Source organism: Danio rerio, chromosome 6 (genome assembly GCF_052040795.2).
Source record: "Danio rerio strain M-AB ecotype USA chromosome 6, GRCz13ab, whole genome shotgun sequence".
Lineage (NCBI taxonomy): Eukaryota > Metazoa > Chordata > Actinopteri > Cypriniformes > Danionidae > Danio > Danio rerio.
The window spans coordinates 6,990,521-7,006,846 of NC_141026.1; the positions used below are offsets into that span (position 1 = coordinate 6,990,521).

General features: G+C 37.0%; 1 protein-coding gene across 6 annotated transcripts in view; it reads right to left on the bottom strand.

The window, feature by feature from the left end:
* The window catches only part of ccdc88aa (coiled-coil and HOOK domain protein 88a), a 177,407-nt gene that overhangs the window by 45,001 nt on the left and 116,080 nt on the right, over nucleotides 1–16,326 (bottom strand). The window lies entirely within an intron of this gene.

The window sequence follows — 16,326 nt, forward strand, 5'->3', positions numbered from 1 at the left end:
GGGACAAATTTCGTGGTCTCCAGACACGTCCGCTGGACTACGTTTTCAGAATGAGCCTGGGTTGGGGTTGCGGCTGGAAGGGTATCCGTGAAATTATATGTCTATATGGCAAGGAGGGGCACGGCTAGAGAGGAAAGTTAGGACAATTCTAAGGGCCCACACACTTTAGGGACCCCAGGAGTTACTATTAGGGTGCCCAATTTGTCCTTTTGATGGCAGGTTTTCTTAAAGTAATTTTTCAAACCTCTATGTATTATTTAACTAGTATCCTGACCTTGCAAGAGTTTGTGCACTACTGCATGTTCATGAAAATGTTTTACGATTAAATACTTGGCGTGCCACAGTCTGCTACCCTAGCTATTTAGGAAAATGTTGGAAACCTGTAACCACTGATGTCCAGAGTAATTGTTTTTCCTACTATAGGTGTCAGTGGTTGCAGGTTTCTAACATTTGTTTTAAATATTTTTAAAATGAGGAAACTCATAAGGTATGGAACCACTTGAGGAAAAGAAAATTGTCAACTTTGGGTAAACTCTACCTTTGAAATGTCGAGCTGATTTCCGAGACTAAAGTAGCTAAGGTAGATCTAAAGATCCTGTCCTCTCTCAATAATCCATAACTCGTCCAAAGCACAAGAGCGCAGAGTTGCCAAGATTGTGGTTTTCCCATGGATTTAGACTACATTTAACACTTGCCATGGGATTTTTTTGTTTTGTTTGTTTTTTTTTCCGCGGGTTAAGGGTTTGACATGATGAAATATTTTACTTTACCAGATTTATATTCCACCAATGATTTAAAACTAGGAAAGGTGCTAGGATGATGAAACAGAGTACGTACACTTTTGTGAGGCACAGGGGCACTAGAGGAGAGACCGTGTGTACGGCTGTTTTTATTTCTGTGGTAACATATTGGCAGGTCTCTCAAGGTTTGTTGCTGAATAATAAATGCAAAACTATGTAATCTGCCAAAATAAAGTCTGTCGATTGAAAATTGAATGAGTATTTTTCACGTTTATTTAATATTTTTTTAATATCTTTCATTTAAAATTGATTTCATAAGTTTAGGGTTCACTTCCAACACAGTTCTTCCATTAAGTTTTTAACTGGACGGCACATGATGGGCATATATGAAACACCGTGCCAGCTGTGCTGTCAGTTTAAGTTCTATTTACAAAGAAGAAACTATAATGCATACTGTTAACAGTTTTGATTGGCAGTGGGCTATTTTGAGGCTATTGGGCTAGTTTTGTTGTGAAAACCTGGAAACGTAAGCCACAGCCATATCACCCTGCAGCCCAAGACCGGTTACTGACTGAAGCTAAGCATTGCTGAGCCAGCTCAGTACCTGGATGGGAGACCACATGGAAAAACTAGGTTGCTGTTGGAAGTGGAGTTAGTTAGGCTAGTAGAGGGATGTGTGAGTCCTAAGCGGAAACTTTACTGTCAGTGAGCGCCAACTTTTGAATGAGACTTCAAACCGAGGTCCTGACTCCCTGTGGTCATTAAAAATCCCAAGGCACTTTTTGTAAAGTGTAGAGGTGTAACCCCGGTGTCCTGGCCAAATTCCCTTCATTGGCTTTTACCGATCATGGCCTCCCAATCATCCCCATCCACAGAAATGGCTCTATCACTGTCTCTCCACTCCCCCTACAGCTGGTGTGTGTTAAGCACTCAACCTGTGGTCTGTGTGAGTCCTAATGCCCCAGTAAAGTGAATGGCACACTATACTGTTAGTGAGCGATATCTTTCAGATGAGATGCCAAACCAAGGACCTGACTCTTTGTGGTCATTAAAAATCCCTTGGCATTTCTCTAGAGTGAGGGTGTAACCTCGGTGTCCTGGCCAAATTCCCTCCATTGGCCCTTACTAATCATGGCCTCCTAATCATTCTCATCCACAGAATTGGCTCTATCACTGTATTTTTACTCTCCCTATAGCTGGTGTGTGGTAAATGCACTGAATCCATTGTCCTGTGGCTGCCGCCGCATTTTCCAAATGGATGCTGCACACTGGTGGTTGTGTGGAGAGACCCCCCTCATGGCTGTGAAGCGCTTTTGGTGTATGGTCATACACAATAAATAAAACCCACATTGCATTAACCCATAAATGCACATATGCAAACCTCAGACCAAAATGTGAAGAGATTTTCAACCAGCATAACAAAAAACATGTGTGTTTTAAACAAATACCCTGTCTTTAATATATCTCAACAATTTAGCACAAAAAAATCACTGGCTGTTCTTAATCCTGCTTTTAACACAGAGTAAAGCAACGTTTCACATTTTTACTCACTTTTGCAGTGTTAACCCTGTTAGAATATTACTGCTAGATGCTTAGCAACCAGCAGCCAATAGTGTGCCTCTTATTCACATGATTTGAAGAATCTGAAATGAAAAACACAAGTCATTTCAGCATTTGTAGTGAAAATGTCAAATAGTAAGAGAAATGCATGAGTCAAGGTGAAGCAGGTCAATCTGACACTGCTAAATGTACATATAAGGAGTTTTACACAAGGTTTTGGTCATGTATGATGTGAAACAACATCATTCATAACCCAGAATAATTGTGAAATGTAAATAAAAAACTCCTGAACCTACGTTTGTCTTCTGAACTCTGAACAAGGAAAGTAGTTCTTTGCCATATTGACATGACATATGAATAGCACCTTTTCATTTTCCTTCGTTCTTAGTACACAATGTAACTACAAAAGATTTAAGGTTTAAAAAGGTAAAATATTGACATTTGTGGAAGTTTTATTGGTCTAATCAATATCTGCGGGTTGTGTTTGTCTGAATAATATAGTTGAGAACTGGGTTAGGAACAGTACTGTGGTGTTAGGAGCTGTACTATGGACCACGTTTCAGGTGGTCGTTGCGACCAGATATACCAAAGTTGGCAAACTGAGGGTGTTACAGAAAGTACCAAAGAGCTGAGGTCCAGGGGCGGGGTAAAATTATGAGATTTTCAGAGAGAAATAACAAAACGGGGGGTAGGCAGGAGATGGAAATACTGGAGACTCCCTGGAAAAACTGGAGTGTTGGCAGGTATGGTCTAATCCAATTCAATGATCTATGCTAAGCTAAGCTAAGTTAAAAGTGCTCCCACCAAACCTAGAGATCAGCAGAATGGGTTCAAAATTGTTAAACCTTAACTGTTTAACTCTAGATGATTTGTTAAATGAAAATAAAATAAAAATTGTGTTCCTTTAAAATACTAATATGTATCTTCAAGTAGTAAATATGGCAAAGAGTTGTATCTTTAGTACACTTTAGACTACTTTTTGGGTCATATACAGATGATTGTGATTGAGATTAATTGTGAATTGTAAATAAAAAACTTCTGAACCTATGTTTGTCTTCTGAACTTGAGTCTCATAATTACCTTACATATATTATGAAGGCAAACGTTTGGCATCTTATATTAATTGCACTGATTAATCAATTACAATAAAAGAAAGCATATTAAGAAAGTAAACAGGGCCAATTTTGTAAAAATTTGTGATCTCTTTGGTTTTCTTCTAGCGTGATAATTGGGTTTAAACTCCAAACTGTCTCCATTCATGCTTTTCTCGTTTTCTCTTTTTCTCTCTCTCTCTTCTTGTCAATCTTCCAAGGAGAACTAGACGCGTGTACCATCTGCCATCTCTATATCCTCTTTAGCAAAATCAAACAAAGCGTCCGCTAGGAGATATCTGGATATTTACAGACAACTTTTGAAATGCTATTTAAGAATAAATTGAACCCTTGTGAGAAAGCAAAAGACAGCTCTTTGTCTCTTGTTGGGAAACTGTGACAGGAAGAGAGTACAAATGAATTTCCTGCCTGTTATTACATTGCTGGGTGGTATTAGTAACTGTACCCCAGAGGTGGTCTCCTAATTAACTCCTGCCAAGTGGCACTTCCTACAAGTCTCCCCTGGATTACGGAGTCGACCTTTGATCCACATTTTAATTTCCCAAGGAAGGAGAAGCTAACACAAAAAAGGCAGAATGGAAGAGAGGAAAACATGTCTATTTTTAATAAATGAGAAAATGACTGGGCCACTGTGGGGAACGGCTATTTAGCGAGGTGCAAACAAACATCAGACAGACTCCGGGAAAATGTGGTAAAAGTTAAAAGAACTAAAATGTCGGTACTGTGGCATCACATTCACAACAATTAGCAGCAGTTATAAACACTGCATAGGGTACAAATCTGTCACTATGGTGGTATCTTTTCAAAAGGTATTGACAGTGGCTTTCACACCAGGTAGTAACAGGAACTCAATTACAGGAACTAGCCACCAAGCAGTTCCCGGAGAAATTTTGTTCTTATAGCATTTGTATCAATTTAAACTGTTTTGGTTTTGTTTTGTATTGTATGGGAACCCGGCTTGGTGACTAGCTCCTATGATTAAGTTATATTAACTTACCTTTGTAAAAGCCCCTTTAGTCCCACTAAAATGGGTCCCTGTAATTGATCTTGTAGTAAGAACACACCAAAAAATTAGTACCTCCATATTTAGTTCTAGGAACTACTACAATATTTGTCTAGTGGAAGCTATATATTATAGTGCATCTGGAAAGTATTCATAGCGCTTCACTTTATCCACTTTTTTATGTTACAGCTTAATTCCAAAATAGATTAAATTCATTTATTTCCTCAAAATTCTACACCCAATACCCCATAATAACAATGTGAAAAAAATATACATTTTTTAATTGTTGCAAATTTATTAAAAATAAAAAACCTGAAAAATCCGATGTACGTCAATTTCCACAGCCATTGCTTAATACTTTGTTGATGCACCTTTGGCAGCAATTACAGCCTCAAGTCTTTTTAAATATGATGCCACAAGCTTTGCACACCTGTCTTTGGGAATTTTTGCTCATTCCTCTTTGCAGTAGCTCTCAAGCACTATCAGGTTTGATGGGAAGCTAGGTGTACAGCCATTTTCAGATCTCTTCAGAGATGTTCAATAGGATTTAGCTCTAGGCTCTGGCTGGGCCACTAAAGGACATTCACAGAGTTGTTGTGAAGCCGCTCCATTGATATTTTAACGGTGTGCTTTGGGTCAATGTCCTGCTGGAAGATAAACCATTGCCCCAGTCTGAGGTCAAGAGCACTCTGAAGCAGGTTTTCATTCAGGATGTCTCTGCACATTGCTGCATTCATCTTTCCCTCTATCCTGACTGGTCTTCCAGTTCCTGCTGCTGAAAAACATCCCCACAGCATGATGCTGCCACCACCATGCTTCACTGTAGGGATGGTATTAGCCTGGTGATTAGCGGTGCCCGGTTTACTCCAAACGTAACACCTGGCATTCACTCCAAACAGTTCAATTTTAGTCTCATCAGACCAGAGAATTTAGTTTCTTTTGGTCTGAGAGTCTTTCAGATGCCTTTTGGCAAATTTAAGGCGGGGAGTGGCGTCCATCTGGTCACTCAGAGGCGGGGTAAAATTATGAGATTTTCAGAGAGAAATAACAAAATGGGAGGTTGGCGGGAGATGGAAATACAGGAGACTTCCTGGAAAAACGGGAGTGTTGGCAGGTATGGTCTAATCCAATTCAATGATCTATGGTAAGCTAAAGCTAAGCTAAAAGTGCTCCCAAAAAACCCAGAGATCAGCAGAATGGGTTCAAAATTGTTAAATCTTAACTGTTTAACTCGAGATAATGTGTTAAATGAAAATTAAATTAAAAATTGTGTTCCTTTAAAATAATAATAAGTATCTTCAAATGGTAAATATGGTAAAGAGTTGTATCTTTAGTACACTTAAGCTTAGATTTTGGGTCATATACAGATGAAGCGTTTGAGCGCCTACAAAAAGGTATTAAGGTTTCCCAAGTTCACAATTCTGATTTTAAATACAAAACTTCACAATGGCTATAATGATTTGTTTTTTCGATTATTACTATAGTAATAAAGCACAAACCAGTGTTTTTATGAGTGACAGCAACGTGTGACTCCACAAAATTCTTCCTATTTTTTTCCCCCATTTTTGTTCTCGGTTAAAAATAGGAGCAAAATCACTACAGATAATACACTCATCCATCAGTGTACCAGACTGTATTCCTCTTTTTCTTTGGTCTGTCTTCTCACCATTGCACAGATCTGAAATGACAGGGTGGACCAGAGCGATGAAGCAGACAGGCTCTCTTTAGCCCACTGAGGTGTTTTCACCTGAGGTTCAATCTTGAGGGAGTCCGGCCAACAGCCATTCACAAAGCCTGCACTGACACCTGCTGGAGAGACATGGTTTAATCCTGAAATCTCTCCAACTAAGTGTTCTTTAATGTTCTTACTTTTAGCCACAATATTTTAATGAAGGCATATTTTAAGAAGCTCTGCGGGAAAAAAAAATTGCTTAGCTGGTCTAAGCTGGTTGACCAGCCTGGTTTTTAGAGGCACATTGCCCTTTTTTTGCCATTTCCAGCCTGGTTTGCAGCTGATCAGGCTGGAAAATAACCAGCTAAAACCAGCTTAATCAGTCTAGCCAGGCTGGGGACCCAGCCAAAACCGGCTATGTCCATCATTAACCAGGCTGGTTAAGCTGGTTTTAGCTGGTCATTTTCCACCCTGACCAGGCCAATGTCTGAAACCAGGCTCGAAATGGCCAAAACCCTCTAAAACCAGGCTGGTCAACCAGCTAAAACCAGCTGACCAGCACAGGCTGGTTTAAGCTGTTTTTTAGCAAGGTGATGCCTTTTGATAACCTGATTAAAGTCAAAGTAAACATTTTGTTTTCCAGTAGCCTATTGTTGTTTCATCTTACATTTTGCTTATAATACTATATTATACTGTACTATACGATACTATACGATACTACACTATACTACACTACGCTATACTAGACTAGACTATACTATGCTATATTGACCTTATTCTTCATGTAGGCTGTGAGTGGGCGCAGCCATTAGAAACTTTTTGACTCGACTTCCGGTCTCATTCACTTCCATTGATTTTAAACATTAAACACAGTGCATTATAATGCTTGGTGTTGCAAACTGATATTTACATATTATATTGTTCTATTTTATATGTACGTCATTAACAAACTTGTTTGTAGAGCAAATAGATTGATCGTTTTCTACTGTTTATTATTCTTAGTCATTTCTCCAATAGGCAACTGAACCGTAATTTCTAAATCGTAAAAACGAGCACACTTTCGCATTGAAAAATAAGGTAAATTTACCACAATTAATATGAGGATATGCGGTATACAAAATTAACATACACTGAAACTTAGACTCCTACAGTAAACCCAAACGCTCACACTTTACAATTAGGTTCATTAGTTAATGTTAATAAATGCATTTACTAACATGAACAAACAATGAACAATACATCTACTACTGTATTTGTTTATGCTAGTAAACGTTAGTTAATGAAAATACAGCAGTTCACTGTTAGTTTGTTAACTCATGGTGCATTAACTAATGTTAACAAGCATGGACTTGGATGTTAATAATGCATTAGTAAATGTTCAATTATGATTAATAAATGCTGTACATGTGTTGTTCATGAGGCGCATTTTGCATAATAAGCACAATTTTAAGAACTACTATACATTGTTTACATGTGTTTACATTACTCCACAACCAGTATTATGTATCGTTTATATATATATATATATATATATATATATATATATATATATATATATGTACAGAAGTATAACTATGAAATGTGTGTATTTATGTGTAGGTTGTGTATGATGTGTATGTTATGTGTATGACTTCACTGTGGACAGCAAAGTAAGAATTTCATTGTACAGGGAAACGTGTTGCACATGACAATAAACAAATTGAATTGAACAACGACAATGAAATCAATGTCAATCACAATTAACTTCTGATATTTAAAAAAGAAAGAAAGAACATTGAAATGATTGATGTCTTCAGCATTAATTTTAACATTGCTAAAAGTTTTAATTTGACATTAATTTGACAAATTTTGATTAAAGCCTCTCATTGAGTGCTCTGCAGGATATGCTTCATAGAATGAGTATTAAATTTTCCTTGTGGAACCCATATTCAACTTTTTTTTTTAATAGTTACAGTGATGAAACTGAAAACAGAGATAGTTAAAGGCCAAAACTACATACATGCATATTTTTCTGATACAAACTTGAATTAAATTGCTCACTTGTTTTGAAGTTGTTTTTGTTTGTATGTATATATATATATATATATAATTATTATTATTATTAATAATATTATTATACCATAATAATAATTAATATTAATAATATACTGTTTTGATTGTCTTATAAATTTGGACATTGTTATAATTATAATTCAAGAGTTCACACTTAGCTGATAATTGATAATAAAGCTTGTTTGGCATGCTGTCCCGGGAGAGAGCCCTGAGTTGCCTCCCTTTGCAAGGCGAGAGGGTAGTTTGAGCTCAGGTAGATCTCAATGACTCCCCCTCCTGCTTATTGTAGCTAAGTGTGGGATATGGATGCTGAGAAGGTGTACTCAGAGCTTGGCTAAAATATTTTGGATTAATTGTTTAGGGTGCTTGTTTTTGAACCGTGGGAGGAAACCGGAGGACCCGGGGAAAACCCACACGAGCACGGGGAGAACGACCAAAACTCTGCACAGAAATGTCGCCTGGTTTGGAAGGGAATTAAACCAGGGGCATTCTTGCTGTGAGGCAACAGCGCTAATCGCTGGCCACTGTGTCGCCCGTTTGAAAGGAGGGAAAGTAGGGTTGGGTGGGGCGAAGATATTCAGATGAGAAAAGTCTTGTTATTTATAGTGAGTTAAAGATGGTCTGATAGGATATTTACTTATTAGCTAAAGTTGGAACAGCTATGAACGATCATAAGCACGTGATCCTCTCGAAATTTGTTTATAAATAATCTTCACTTAATATTGGTGATGCGGTGGCACAGTGGGGTGGCACGTTCGCCTCACAGCAAGAAGGTCGCTGGTTCGAGCCTCGGCTGGATCAGTTGGCATTTCTGTGTGGAGTTTGCATGCTCTTCCCGTGTTGGCGTGGGTTTCCTCCGGGTGCTCCGATTTCCCCCAGAAGTCCAAAGACATGCGGTACAGGTGAATTGAGTATGCTGATATTAACCATAGTGTGTGTGTGTGTGTGTGTGTGTGTGTGTGTGTGTGTGTGTGTGTGTGTGTGTGTGTGTGAATGGGTGTGTATGGATGTTTCCCAGAGATGGGTTGCAGCTGGAAGGGCATCCGCTGCGTAAAATATATGCTGGATAAGTTGGCGGTTCATTCCGCTGTGGTGACCCCAGATTAATAAAGGTACGAAGCCAAAAAGAAAATGAATGAATGAATAAATAATTATTATTTTGCCCTTGAAAATCAGGAGGTTTATGCCAAACAATATATATATATATATATATTTTTTTTTTTATTTATTTTTTTTTTTGCATTAATAATATAGTAATTGTAATTATTTTGTTCTCTGGCAAACCATATTTTTATGCAGTTCAATTGTTTTGTCTCATATTTAATCATTTTACCCTGAGAAATAACAGGAATATTGTCAACAGACCTTGCATTATCCTTAGTAACTCCATTCAATAGATTAGTAAATGGTTTGTTACATGAAATTTTTCTGGTTACATCAAATAAGCAAGTAATTTAAATTGATCCAAAATCGGCCAATAAACATTGCAACATGATTTGTATTTCATCTGCATACTTGCCTCGTGTAATAGTGGCCAGAGAGGGTTTGCTGTCTGTCAGTGCAGGTGTTTGGATTGCAGGGTAGTGAACACCCCAGGGCTGAGGTGGAGAAGGTAATATTCACTGCTGGATATGAGCCTCTGCTACACATCCTAACAGCATCTGTGGAGGCTTCGCAGGACTGAGATTACAGCTCTGGATATAAACACAGACATGAGCTGCATGCGCACACAGGTAAACACAGTCTGTGCTCAAAAATCTCGCTGTTTATTGAATACTGTAAACAGTGTGGTAGAAAGCGTTCTATCATTGTAAAGATCAATTAAGTTATATACAGTTAAAGTCAGATTTATTAACCCTCCTGTTATGTATAAATTCCTTTAATATTTTTCCAGAATTTACGCAGATTTTTTTTTTCTCAACATACTAGTTTTAAAGAGCCCCTATTATGGGTTTATGAAAATGACCTTCCATGTAACACACCCTTTAAGTGAAGTGAAATATCCAGCTAAAGCTTAAATCTGAAAGTGCACCATGTTTAAAACTATTGATTCATTTATAAGAGTCGACACATAGTGCTTCAAATGAATCGTCTTGATAAGGAGTCTTAAGCCGTTTTGGCGTGACGTCAATATGAAACTTAAGCCCCGCCCAATTGGTGCGAGTGCAAGCTTGGGAAAAATACGCCCACAAACACTTCAGCAGATCCCGGTTGAGTCAAGTCATGAAGACGCTATGCTCAGCTGGATATTATTGGAAGTGTGAGGGGAAAGTTAGTGTTGTTTTCTATACTCAAAGATGAAACTGTGAAGCATCAGTGGTTGATCCTTGTGCTGTGTGATTCCTGCTGGAAGTGGCCATCAGAAGATGAGTACACTGTAGTCATAAAAGGATGGACACAGTCAGCAACAATACTCAAGTAGGCTGTGTGCTCAACTGGTACAAATGAGTCCAAATATATATATATATATATATATATATATATATATATATATATATATATATATATATATATATATATATATATATATATATATATATATATATGTATATATACACACACAGTTGAAGTCAGAATTATTAGCCCCCTTGAATTATTAGACAGCTTGTTTATTTTTTCCCCAATTTCTGTTCAACAGAGCAGATTTTTTTCAACTCATTTCTAAACATAATAGTTTTAATAAGTCATTTCTAATAACTGATTTACTTTATCTTTGCCAAGATGACAGTAAATAATATTTGATTGGATATTTTTTAAGACACTTCTATACAGCTTAAAGTGTCATTTAAAGGTTTAACTTGGTTAATTAGGTGAACTAGACAGGTTGGGGTAATTAGGCAAGTTATTGTATAATGATGGTTTGTTTTGTAGACTATTGAGAAAAAATATAGCTTAAAGGGTCTAATAATTTTGTCCCTAAAATAGTGTTTAAAAAATTAATAACTGCTTTTATTCTAGCCAAAATAAAACGAATAAGACTTTCTCCAGAAGAAAAAAACATTATCAGACATACTGTGAAAATTTCCTCGCTCGGTAAAACATCATTTGAAAAATATTTTAAAACAAAGAAAAAAAAAAGAAGAAAAAAATATATATATATAAATCATACATTTTCATATGACTGAACTCGTATGAATTCCTAAGAATTAGCCTCTAAATTGACACAACGTAAAATAGTTTGGTTTCCTCAAGAGATCAGGTTGATGTATCGCTTCATTTGTAGTGTGGTCCTGAAAAGTCTTCGTTAGAAGGACTATGTGGTCCTTCCCCTTACCCCTACATCTCCAAACAAAAGAGAATTGGGACACTCCTATCCCTTCAAGGTAATGTGCGAAAATGGGTATGGGTAAGGAATTGATTTTGGATTGGGTCAAAGTGTGTGTATGTGTGTGAATCTATCACCTTAGCATCATTTTCAATTATCAGTCAGTGGGAAATTAGAGAGAGCCAATTTCCGCTCCAAATGTAGGCCTTAATCTACTCGTCTCTTTGTGCCTGTTTGAAGCCCACACATCCAGAGAGCAGTAATGTAATGGTATTGGCTTGTTCTCACACTTATTACACGAAGAAACCGTTTTTTTTTTTTTAAGCAAGTGTGAGCCGAGACCAAAACAAATGGCTAAATCTGGGGATTGTGGTTACTGAAGCCTGTGACACAAATTGGTTTAATTTACTAGCTTTTGACACCGTTATTACAAGAATTGCGAGTCAGTGACATGACTGATCTGAAATCTTCATAGCTTTGCAGTCGTATGCTCTGAGAGTGTGTTTGCGTGTTGTTTGGGGAGGTTGGTTTGGCTGCTGTCTGTATTCGTTCTTATCATATTTGGAGAGACGCTAACCGGCTCTGACAGGGGCACGTACAAGGGGTCTGTAAGGTCCCGTATTTGGAAAAGCACTATGGAAAAATTATTCACCATCATTCTGACAATTCTCTGTCAAGATCAACTTTGACAGCTCATCGCTCGCATCCTATTTTTGTCTTTGTTTTGGCTTATTTCCATTATTTTTTTCCCCAAGGTCATAAAAAAAAAACACTGCAACTCTTCAAATTATGGCATCTCCAAAACTCCAGTTGCTCATCTTCAATTAAGTATTACATTTAAAAAAATAAACCACGTCACTCCGTACCTAAAGTCACTCCGCAGGCTGCCTGTTCAGTTTAGAATACATTTTAAAATACTATTATTATTCTTTAAATCTCTTCAGTCAATCACTCACAAATTTATTTGAACAGCTGCATCACTTTACCCCCATGAGAAGTTTAAAATCTTGTGACCAAAACTTTCACTCCAGACTAAAATGCATATCTTAGGAAATGTCTTTTTATTGCTTTTAATTAGCAGAAGCACCCTTTTGATACAGCCATGAGTCCTTTCGGGAAAGATCCAAGTTTTCCACACCTGGATTTGGAGATCCTCTGCCAGTCCTCCTAGGAGATCCTTTCCAGTTCTGTCAGGTTGGATGGTAAACGTTGATAAACAGCCATGTCTAGGTCTCTAGAGGTGCTCAATTGGGATTAAGTCAGGACTCTGGCTGGGCCTTACAAGAACAGTCATGGAGTTGTTAAGTCACTCCATTATTTTAGCTGTGTGCTTAGGGTCATTGTCTTGTTGGAAGGTAACCCTTCGGCCTAGCCCAGTCTAAGGTCCTGAGCACTCTGAAGGTTTTCATCCAGGATATCCTTGTACTTGGCCGCATCCATCTTTCCCTCATTCCATTTCTGTAGCTGAAAAACACCCCAACAGTTTACCTGAAAACTTTTGTTATTAAAAGTCCGGGACACAGGGGGGGGGGGTGCCTGGTTTTCTCCACACATGCCGCTTAGAACTTAGACCAGAAAGTTCGATCTTGATCTCATCATTAATATGGGGTGCTGCTGTGTGTACATTAATGTGGAAAAATGAACTTAAATGACTTTACCAAATAGCTGCAATATAACAAAGAGTGAAAAATTGAAGTGGGCCTGAATACTTTCCACTTAAACGACTTAAACCCAATTGAGCATCTTAGGAGAGCCCTAAAAATGGCTGTCCACTAACGTTTACCATAAAGCCTGACAGAACTGGAGAGGATCTGCAAGAAGGAATGGTAGAGGATCCCCAAATACAGGTGTGAAAAACTTGTTGCATATTAAATCAAAAGGAAGCTTCTTCTACATAGAGCAGAGGGTCTGAATATTTAGGACCATGTGATACTTCATTTTTTCTTTTTAAATAAATCTGCAAAGATGTTAACAGTTCTGGGTTCTTCTGTCAATATGGGGAGCTGGGTGCACATTAATGAGGAAAAATTAACTTAAATGATTAGAAAATAAATTCAACAAGATATTCATTTACTTTATCAAAGAGTGAAAAGGTTAAGGGGGGCTGAATACTTTCCATATTATACCCACTGTAAATAGTATTTCCTTGTTTATGTGGTGTGTTTTTACATATGAGATGTTACACATGTATAGCCTATATTATGTAAAAACAAACATTTATCGTGTAAAGAATTAATCATTCGACAGCTCTAAAATAAAGCAACTTGATCTCCGGAAAACACTGGGAATACAAGATTATGTCCCATTTTTATTAGTGCCACACGAGCGTTCTCCTTTAGCCCTCCTGGTATTTCTCATTTGATGTCACTTTCTAATTCATCCCTGAGTAAATGGCAGTCGTAATGCGAACGGAATGAAGAGCGGGCATGAGGCGCGTGTCGATGAGAGGAAAGCGGCCCTCCATGCAGCAAATTATCTTCCCAGCACGGAAGCATCTGTGCTCAGTCGAGACGAGAGAAAAACAAGGCTCACCTCTCCTCTCCTCTGCTCTCCTGCCCCCTAAAAAAGCCCAGCAATCAATAGAAAGTTCATTTCAGAAAGGCGCTGTAGTAATCTGTTTGGCTGCACGCGCACCTGTCCCTAATGATCTTTCCCGCCCAACAGGATGACCTAATCTTCATTCAAATGAATCGCTGCACAACACGGACGATACTTTATCACTCCCTCTCTCTCTCACACACACACACACACACACACACACACACACACACACACACACACACACACACACACACACACACACACACACACACAGTGATGGAGGAGCGAAGGCCGGAGAGTGATCAGAGTTCAGTGACTTAAAAGCTCTGTTCATCTCCTGCAAGGCAAACAGGCCATTATCAGCAGCATTATCTACTATGTATTATTTTTACATACGCCGGCAGCATACTAAAACAACTCTGAGATTTTAAAGCAAAAACAATTATGAAAGGAATTATAGAAATAAACACTGGAATTGAGAGATGGAAAAAAAGACTGCTAAAATAGAGCTGTAGAGTAAAATTATAAACAAATGTTTGTACTGTTAAAATTTCTTTGTTATAATGTGTAATGGTCACTAAACAGTTAAATAAATTAAAAATATTAGCTTATAAAATGGCATCCATGCATGTTTTCCAGTACTGGGTTGTGGCTGGAAGACATATGTAGTTGACGCTCATTCCGCTTATAGCGACCTCTGTTAATCAGGGACTAGGCAGAATGAAAATGAATGAAAGATTTCATACATGCCAGGTCTATTTATGTCAATGTCTTTTTTTTCAGTTTTTTTTTTCTCTCCAATGAGCAAATGATCATTTAAAAAAGGGGCAGAATCTGACACTTTTGGTTGCAAAGGGTTGTAATGATTGGCTACTAATAAATCAATAAATCTAATTTCATGCGTTTTCTTAAAAAAACAAACTATATATATATATATATATATATATATATATATATATATATATATATATATATATATATATATATATAGTTTGTAGTCCAAGTTGCATGAATTGAGCAGATTGGCCAAATTCAAATGGTGTGTGGTAAAAAGTATTTACCAAAACTTGTTTTCCATTACAATTTAAAAAGGATATATATTACAATGATACTTTCCTTATAGGCTGAATAATCTATATATTTGATCAGCAAATCATTCACATCCTTATCATGTGTATATCTAGGGGAGAGCAGGACACAAAGCAACACTGGTTTTGGTCAAATAATGAACAAAGTAATAGACTTAGACAAACCATTTTTTTTTTTCCAAGAACACACAAGCCTCTCCTACAAATGAGCACTGGAATTATGATTGCTGGACCAGTGGTTTCTGTGCAGTATTGCCAAAAGAGCCAGGAGTAAAAAAAAAATATTATTAACACCACCTGCAGTGCAAGTTGTAACACGGGGTTAGTAACACGTTAATTTAATTTCTATTCAGTTTAAATAGTAGCTCAGTAACTGGCTCAACAATAATCACAACAATATAAGATTTTAACTTCATACTTTCACAGATTTTTGAAATAAAAAAAAAAAAAAAAAAGTTTAATAAAAAAATACTTTTTTTTTTTTTTTTTTTTGCTGTCAAAATGGTTTCTCCTGTGTTTCTCATACAAATTTGGCCAAAAATTTTCAATAATTGGCAGGAAGATGGGTCGGAAAACTCCCAGACTGTTGGCAGGTATAATTAAACCACCACCACCAGGCTAAACCGGTGATACAAGGCAGATCCATGCTATCATGTTGTACTTTACATTTTTTTACTACCTTTCTATTATATATTTTCCATATTATTCAACCTACTTTTAGGTGTCAATCACTGTTTGCATCTTGACGCACACCCAGAGTTAAACTTCCAACAATGAAAATAACATTTTAAAATAATATTTATCTGCTATCAACTCATGCATCTTAATCACTAGTGAAATCATTTAAATATTTTATAGTTATTAATGAGAGACTATTATGAATATTATTTTTCATACAAAATATAGCTGTCGCACAGTATCAGTGTCATTTCCACCACAACACTGTAATGCCACTTTAAAACGTTTCTGTGAAAGATTATTTCGGTGGTTTCTATGAAAATGAATAGTGCCATCTGAGAACATGTTCAAGATGGAGGGAGTTTCCAAACATGTTGTACCTTCAAAGATGTTTTAAAAAAACCAAACATAATTCAGGTAAATAAGATTGTTTTATATATATATATATATATGAAAGACTAGTATCAATTAAATTTTTCACAATAAACTGTTGAAATGTCATTTCCATCACCACACACATTATTAAAAAATATTTAAAAAGTTCTCATCACACATTAAAAGTGTATTCACAATGAAGAAGTTAATGCTCTATTTAATATACAAATTCAGTTTATT